The sequence below is a fragment of the Ochotona princeps genome, chromosome 4, assembly GCF_030435755.1.
Source record: "Ochotona princeps isolate mOchPri1 chromosome 4, mOchPri1.hap1, whole genome shotgun sequence".
Taxonomy (NCBI): Eukaryota; Metazoa; Chordata; class Mammalia; order Lagomorpha; family Ochotonidae; genus Ochotona; species Ochotona princeps.
This window is the reverse complement of record NC_080835.1, coordinates 17611707-17620187: the sequence shown is the minus strand read 5'-3', so window position 1 is coordinate 17620187 and position 8481 is coordinate 17611707. Positions and strand designations below refer to the sequence as shown.

Genomic DNA, 8481 nt, shown 5'->3' with positions numbered 1-8481 from the left:
CTATTGTAATAATATGGAGGAAATCAGTTAGGAGGAGGGAACTTGGGGAGGAAGGGAAAGAAAATCCCAGAGCCTATGGAATTCTATCATAAAATAAAAAATGAAATAATGGGAAAAAAATCCAGTCCTGATGTTTTTGGCAGGTATTGTTGGGACTGTTGGAAGAGTGTGGTCATTTGACACTTTGATGCCTGGTGTCAGGATGGTGTATCCAGGAAGATTGCACGCTCCCCAGCACTGGTCGTAACAGGTTTCCGTTTGAGAAGTGGGGCGCGGGGACTCCCAGGGGTGCACTTGCCAGGAGAACCCGCTCCAGCGCGGCCCTGACTCCTCCTGTCCAGCAGGGGGCTCCCGCACGCGCAGTGCGCTCCGTGTCGGGAGACGCCGGACCGGATCCCTAGAGTTGTGTTCCTGGCCCGGCTGCGTAGCCTTGACCCGTGGCGGTGGCCACTCGACTCGGTGCGGTTGGACCCGGGCAGCAGTGGCCGGCGCCCCGCGGCATGAGCCGGTGACTGAGCACCGGGCCGACCGGGAGGCAGCCGTGGCCGAGGTAAGCGGCGGCGCGCGAGGGCCGCGGCCGGGCGCGGGCCGGCGGGGAGGCTCCGTGGAGGCCCGTGGGCTGCGGGGCCGCGTCCTGGCAGCTCCCGCTTTGCCTGCCGCATTGCACTGGCTCAGCACTGGGGTCCCTCGTCCACCCCTGTGCCCCCAGCAGCTGGCCTGCCCTGAGGACCCACCCATCCCTGTGCCCCCAGCAGCTGGCCTGCCCTGAGGACCCGCCCATCCCTGTGCCCCCAGCAGCTGGCCTGCCCTGAGGACCCGCCCATCCCTGTGCCCCCAGCAGCTGGCCTGCCCTGAGGACCCGCCCACCCTCCGGCTGGACCTCCCTTTCCTGAGAGCTCCAAGGATGCCTCGGCCCGCCACTGTGGTGTGGGAAAGGAAAGGTGGCCGGGGCGCCGTGGCGTGGCTGTCCCCTAGAAGCTCCGGGGTCATTGGTTAGCCAAATCAGGGTTAGAGTGGCTAGGAGTGTGTGAGGTCGTGTTTCCTGGGAAGCGCTGGTGTAGTTGGGCACTTGACTGACTTATCAGCAGGTGTGGTAGCTGTAAGTCTGTGAATGCCCGAGGGCTGTCAGTTCAGAGCGGCCAGGCTCAGTTCAGGGAAGGAGACCTGTGGGTGGATTTCCACGATGGCCCCTCACTTCCCTGGTTGCAGGTGTGTGCCTGCAGACTGCCTGCCTGGCTGTGAATCCCAGCTTCCTCAGTTTTTGGTTGTGTCGCGTTGGACACCTCTTCTGGTATGCTTTCCCTGGCTGTGAAGGGACAGGAATGACAGCCTGTCACTGAGCATGGTTATGATGATGAACTACCCCGTTTTTGTTCCAAGGATTTATTTATTTTCCTTGAAAGCCAGAGTTTACTGAGAGAGGGGTAGCGAAAAACAGACACTCAGAGAGATATTTCATCCACTGGTTCATTCTCCAGTTGGCCTCAGCTGCCAGGTCTATACCTGGCTGGTCCTAGGAGCCAGGAACTTCTTCCAGGTCTCCCATGTGGGTGTACGGACTCGAACCCTTGGGTCATCCTCTGCTACTTTCCCAGGCCATAAGCAGAGAGCTGGATAGGAAGTGGAGCTGCTGGGATTTGAACTGGTGCCCATAGAGGATGTTGCTACGCTACTGTGTAGGCTGAATGTGGAAACTCTTAGAGATGCTAAATGAGTCCTTGCCACCTAGTGGGAGACCTGGATGAGTTCCCTGCTGCTGGCTTTCACCTGGACTCAGCCTTGGCAGTCATTGGCATCTGGAAAATGAACGTTTAATAACTCTTATTTCTCAGTTTCTCCTTATGTCTGTCTTTCAAATAAATAGGTGAATAAATTGAAAGTTTAGGAAAACCTTGCCATAGGAAGCAGTGAAGCGTGGGTCTTCCTGCTTTTGCTGACTTGGTTCCTTTGCTTTCAGGAGAGGTGTGTGGGGTTTAGCTCCAGTGTCCCATTGGCTCAGGGAGTTCCCCTAGGAGGGTTTCTGTAGGAAGGTGAACCGGATGAGAGCCTGTGCCTGGAACAGTGGATGCTGTGGAGTGGATAGAACCTGACAGCAGGCAGAAGTTATCCCAACTCATCTTAGACGTCAGTCATTCCAGGAACAGAAAATGTAGCTCATCCTGACAGCAGGTTGGGATTCAGAAACTTCACTGGTGACTCAGTGCAGTGTGCCTGGCTGGGTGGTGCTGCCGGCCCTCAGGGACAGAGCTGCGGTGTTTCCAGGAGCTTGAGGTATGTGGGGCTCTGGTTGGACGTGTAGAATAAGCAGGCCTTGGCAAGAGAACCCTTGCAGTCTGTCACCTTTGGGGCAGGCGGCACTGTTTTCTTTGGAGGGAAGGTGTGTGCTGTGTTGCCTGCAAGGTTGGCACAGGGGTATCCTGCCTTCTGGGCTTCTGCAGTGAGAACTCTAGGGGTTCATCTGTGTTTCAGAAGTGACACTAGAGGGGGCCTGGCTCTGAGGTGCCACAGGAAAAGTCACGCCTGCAGTGCCGGCATCCCATCTCGGCACCAGTTCGAATCCCAGCTGTTCCACTTCCTTGCTCAATGTGCCTGCAAAAGCAGCAGAAGATGGCTGAAGCCCTTGACTCCCTGCACCCATACGGGAGACCCAGGAGAAGCTGTGGGCTCCAAGCTGTGGCGTGATGAAGTCCCTGGCCCATTGTAGCCATTTGGGGAGTAAACCAGTGGATTTAAGATTTTAAGATCTTTCTCTTCCTCTGCCTTTCAAATCAATCAATAAAAAAAAATGCTAGACTGCCTGGAGTCAAGTTTTACAGGAGGGATGTAGGTAAGCCCGGTTTTATAGGCAGCAGTGGGTGGCATGAGGACGCTTGGTAGAGATGGGAGAGGCGCTGCTGGGGAGTGGGGACACAGTACTCACGGTCTCTGGAAGGATCCCGCTATCTGCTCCTTTTGGAAGCGTCTTCCAGCTCAGGACAGGCAGGAATTGGAGGAAGGAACTCAGGTGCTGAATGCTCCGGGCACCCAGGGATGTGGGGGAGGAAAGACACATTCATTCATTCAGCAAACATTTGTGTGGAGCTGGCCCATGTCCTAGTGCCATGTCCGAGATGCTGGCTGTACTGAACAGATGGAAAACTGAGTGTAACAGAGACAACAGCGGGACCACTTCTACCTATAAACACCACCATCCCATATGGGTGCCGGTTCATATCCTGGCTTCTCCACTTCCCATCCAGCTCCCTGTTTGTGGCCTGGGAATGCAGCCAAGAATGGCCCAAAGCCTTTGGACTCTGCACCTATGTGGGCGATTGGAAGAGGCTCCTGGCTCCTGGCTTCGGATCAGCTCAGCTCTTGCCATTGCAGCCACTTGGGGAGTGAATCAATGGATAGAAGTTCTTCCTCTCTTGGGTTCTCCTTCCCTCTGTGAATCTGCCTTTCCAATAAAACAAATAATTAAATCTAAAGGAGAGAAAGAGAGAACAGCTGATGGAAATGAGAGAGTTGTCAGCGTGTGGGGCAAGGGCTGTGATAGGGTGTTGTGCAATGTGGGGGACCAATGAGGTTCTCTGTCTCTCCAGCCCCACTCAGTATGGATTGTTTTTTTTTGTTATTTTTCCACTTACCGCCCCCACCCCGTCCTGTTTATTTTATTCCAAGTGTTTTTTCCTATCCCACGTGCGTGCTCTCTCTCTCAACTTTTTATTCCCCAGAGTTTGAGGAGACTTCGTGGGGTCTGCTTGGGCTGGTGGGCACATTACCTGTCTGGGGGCATTGCTTGGCTCATGGGGGTGGGCTGTGGCAGGAGAGTGCCAGACTATCCTGCCCTTTCTGGGACCACTCAGGGATGAGTGCGAGTTCTTCAGCAAACTCCCTCAGAGTGGAGTCCTTCCTGGTCAGCCATGGCAGTCAGCAGGAGTGACACCTGGTGGCTTCCCCTTCCTGTCCAGCTTCTCCCTGGATAAGTTGGGCTTCAGGGCTCTCTGTCTGCAGGTCCTGAGTTGACTCTTTTTAGGGTGGCAGGGCATGAGCTTAGCTGGTACTAGAAGCAGCTCTAGAAAGCAGGTCTAGAGGATGGCCTTGGGAAACTGAGGGCCCTTTGAACTGTAACATCATGAGTGCAAGACTTTCTCTTTATTTGTAAGATTTATTTATTTTTATTGGAAAGGCAGAGTTACAGAGAGAAAGAGGGACAGAGAGAATCTTCTATCCACTGGTTCATTTGCCAAGTGGCTGCAATAGCTGGAGCTGAGCCAATCCAGAGCCAAGAGCTTCATCCTGGTCTCCCACATGGGTGCAGAGTCCCAAGGCTTTGCGCCATCCTCAACTGCTTTCCTAGGCCACAAGCAGGGAGCTGGATGGGAAGTAAAGCATCCGGATTCTAACCAGTGCGCATGTAGAACCCTAGTGCTTGAAGGAAAAGGATTAGCCAGTCGAGCCATTGTGCCGGGCCCAAGTGTAAGACTTTCTACAGTGCTTGGTTGGGTGAGACTGAGGTTGAAAAGCAAGCATTAGGTGCAGAACTTGACAAGTACCTGGCCCACGGTGTTGAAGACAGTGGTGGAACTGCCTGGTTCCGTTATCTCCCATAGATGGTAGAGTCAAGTGGAGCCCCAGCTTAGCACAGCCAGGCATGAAGGCGGGACTCACAGTCTAAGACGGGAGGCTCTGTGGCAGTGTCTCCCGTGGAGCACCAGGCTCAGGATGAGGTTGCGCTCGGGGCAAGAGTGCACGGGAAGCTGGACGTCCAGGGCCGAGCTAGGGACAACACAGAGTCCAGGGTTCCCAGGTGCCCTTGGATCCTCTGACCAGCTGGGGGCACTGTGGTTTTGTGGGCGCGTCTTTGCCTGGGACTAAGCAGAGGACCTCCCTACCCCCATCCCGCTGGAGCCAGATGTCTTGCAAGATGAAGCTTGTCCCTCTCACCCTTGGCCTCTACCTTCCTGTGCAGGCAGGTGCAGTCCCTGACAGAGTGGCAGCACCTGGCCCTGGGGACTGGCTGGAAGGGAGGGACACAAGCGGTAGGGGTAGGGTGGAAGAGCAAGCTAGCCAGGAGAGCAGCATTGTCGTGTGCTGCAGGGCCAGAGTCGATCCTAACCGCTGCTGGGCAGGCTCCTTCAAGCACGGGCGCCTGGTACCAGTGGTTCTCCCCTGCAGGTGTCTTTGCCTCCCCCAAGGGACAGTTGGCAACGTCTGGACATGTTGGTTGTTATGGTTATGGGATGAACTACCTACAATGGATAGAGTGAAAATGGCCCCAAATGCCCTCTCCTGCCATAAATAAGATGGAGAAGGCAGATGGCAGAGTCTTGAGGAAGAAGAAAATGAGGAGGACAGGAAAAGTGGGAATTTTTTAAAAGGATTTTAAAAACATTTGTTTTAAAGGCAAAGTTACAGAGGGAAGGGCAGACAGAAGCCTTTTATTTGTGATTCACTCCCCAAATGGTTGAGCTTCTTCCAGGTCTCCCACATGAGTGCAGAGGCCCAAGGACTTGAGCCATCCTCTGCTGCTTTCCCATGCCATAAGCAGGGAAGTGGATCAGAAGTGGAGCGGCCAGAACATAAACTGACGTCCTTGTGGGATGCCAGTACCTCAGGCAGAGGATTACCTCGCTATGCCACTGCGCAGGCCCTGGAAGTGGAGACTTTAAAGTTATCACTGAGGCCAGAGATACTGCACCTGCCCATGCTCCTGGGGGTAAGAGCTGCCCACCCCTTCACCTGGAAACTTGACCTGCTGAACGAGGGTGCAGTGTCTTTGAGAAGCTCCTCAGGTTGGGCTCACTGTCCTGTGTTTGCCAGGATTGACGTAAACAAATGTTACCACGGGACTGGGTTCCCAGGTGTTGATGTGGATGATCGGGGCCAAAATGGCAGAGGTCAGGCACCTGTGTAGGGCAGCGGGGCTGGACTCACACCAGGGGCCTTCTGACCCCATGTGATGCTCCTGGGGCATGGTGCCCCGCAGGACACTGATGATGTGCAGCTGGCTGCCCTGTGAGTGGGCTTGTCTAGCCAGGAAACGCATCTGAGCCGGCATGTTGAAGGCCGGTGCCAGCTGCTGCAGTGGGAAAAGCCAGTCTGTCTCACCTGGCTTCAGTGCAGCGTTCGATCACAAAAAGTGTGCAGCTGGGAGAGTGGGAATGCAGAGCCCGTGAGGGCCGTGGGCAGCGGGCTCCGGGCTGCCACCAGGCGCTGCCAAGCAGTAGTGGGGAGAGGAGTTCCATAGTCCTCATTCCCGTTCCTCCTGAGGGACAGGCGGCATCTACCTGGGTCTGCAGAGGCGGGAAGCCCAGCAGCCCCTATGGTTCCAGCAATAAGTAGCTTAATAACCATGCTGTGCAGAAGTACTTTGCACAGTTTATTTGAAAGGCCGAGAGAGAGAGTAAGAGTGAGAATGAGCACACTTGTGTGCACTGATTCACTCCCCAGATGCCTGACACCGACATGGCAGGATGGAGCCAGCTCCCCCTGGCAGGTGGGAGGGCTGATCACCACTGTATTCTGGAGTCTGCATGTAGCAGCAAACTGGCATCCGGAGCTGGGCCGGGAGTTGAACCGAGGAAGCATCTCTAGGTGGACCCTGTGCATCGGCTTTCGCTTGTTGGCTGCTCTTCCCTTGTTCCCTCACTCTGGCTCCCCCTCCCCTGTAAGTTAACTGCTTGCAGCCTGGTCTTTGTCTCTCCTCTTGCCTGTTGGAGGCAGCTGAGGTGGGTGTTCTGAAGCTATGACAGTTGGCAGGCCACATGTTGATGGCTGGGACTCTGGAGTGATGGCTGCCAGCGCCATTCTTGGCAGAACTTGCAGAGCCCTTGGGTTGGGCTCTGGGAGAGCCAGTGGCTGCCTGCTCTCCAACTCTAGTGTCTGCTTGTGGTTTCACTTCTGCCCATGTCTCTCGGGGCGTGTGTGGTGCTGGCCCCTCTCCTGCAACCTTCTCTGTCTGGTCCTTTTGTCTGTGATCGGTGTTTTGTGTGTGTGTTTTGTTTGTTCATCACTCGCTGGAATTGTTAATCTGTCCTTGCTGGTCACATGTGCTGCGAAGCTCGTCTTCGCATTTGGAGCGTGTCTTTTTAGTTCTCATGAGGTTCTGAACTGTGACACTGCCTTTGTTTTTGATGAAAACGTCGCTTACCTGGCACAGTGAATTTAGCATTTTACCTGTTCCTGGCTTATACTTCTTGTATTTTGTTATAGAAATGACTGTCGGGGAGGGGGGGAGGGGGAGGGGGATTCCCAAAGCCTATGAAACTGTCATATAATGCTAAATATTAATTAAAAATTAAAAAAAAAAAAAGAAATGACTGTCTGCCTGAAAGCATGACTATTCTTCAATTGTGTCCTAAGTATTTTTAGAGTTTTACCCTTTGCATTTCATTTACAAATATAGTTTAAGTAGGTTTTCCTCCCATCTGGTTGCTTTTAGTGTTTTTCTTCCACTTTCTTTTACGGGCAGTTTGCTTTCTTAATTTCTTGATTTAATAGTTGTGTATTGATACAACCAAGGGGGGTTGTGGTGGTGTGTACTCTGCCTGAAACTGAGCCTCTTGGCTCTGTGAGTGGGAATCTTGGGCCATCTTTGGATCCTCATGGCTGCACCTGCATGTGTCCTATGTCACGGAGCCTCTGAAAAATGAGAGTGGAGAAAGCAATTCATGGCAGGATTATGGTGACAACACTTGGGACCCTTCGGAAGGCTCGTGGGGACCTCGTGGGATGCCTGGGTGCTGAGAACCACTGCTCTGACATGCGGGGATCGCGACAACATGGCCTCTGCAGGTGCACTGGGGAGAGTCGTCCCTACTCCTCTTAGTTCTGGCATCATTTCCGTAAAATCAGGATATGTGAATATTTATTTGGACCTATAATCTTTTCTGTGCTTGTAATTTTCTGTACAGGTTGATTTTAAACTTTTTGACCTAGTTAATATTCTACAGCTATTCAGGTTCACTTTTTCTCCTTGAGCACCACCACCTTTTTAAAAGATTTATTTTATTTGTTTGCAAGGCAAAGTTACAGAGAGGGAGAGAGAGAGATCTTTTATCAGCGGATCTCTTCCCAAATGGTCAAACCAAAGCCAGGAACTTTCTGTTTCTCCATGTAGTGCAGGGGCCCAGGGAGTCTGCTCTGTGGGGAGCTAGATGGGAAGTGGAGCAGCTGGGAGTTGAACTGGCGCCCATATGGCGTGCCGGCACTGTAGGCAGCAGCTTTACCCACTACACCACAATGCCTGCCTCGAGACTTGATAAATCTACTCTTAAAGAGTCTTCCCACTTTTTTATTTTAGAGTATATTGGCATAAGATAGTGCCTTACCTATGTGCAGTTTTTAGAATTATCCTGCCCTTTTGATTGTATATATTTATTCATTTTTATTTGTAGCTTAACAAATTCATTGTAACAATCTCTTTTCTTTCATAACAGAATACAAATTATGAACCCGAGGAAGGTGTTCACAGCACACGCAGTCAGCAAGGATTGCAAT

The 8481-nt window shown here is 52.9% G+C and overlaps 1 protein-coding gene across 1 annotated transcript in view; it reads left to right on the top strand.

Annotated features, from left to right (window-relative positions):
- Positions 1 to 379: 379 nt before the first annotated feature.
- Positions 380 to 8481, top strand: part of EXT2 (exostosin glycosyltransferase 2) — a 142270-nt gene continuing 134168 nt past the window's right edge. Inside the window, exon 1 of the mRNA XM_058663141.1 lies at positions 380 to 550. The gene's annotated coding sequence lies outside the window, so the exon portion shown is untranslated. The remainder of the gene's footprint in view (positions 551 to 8481) is intronic.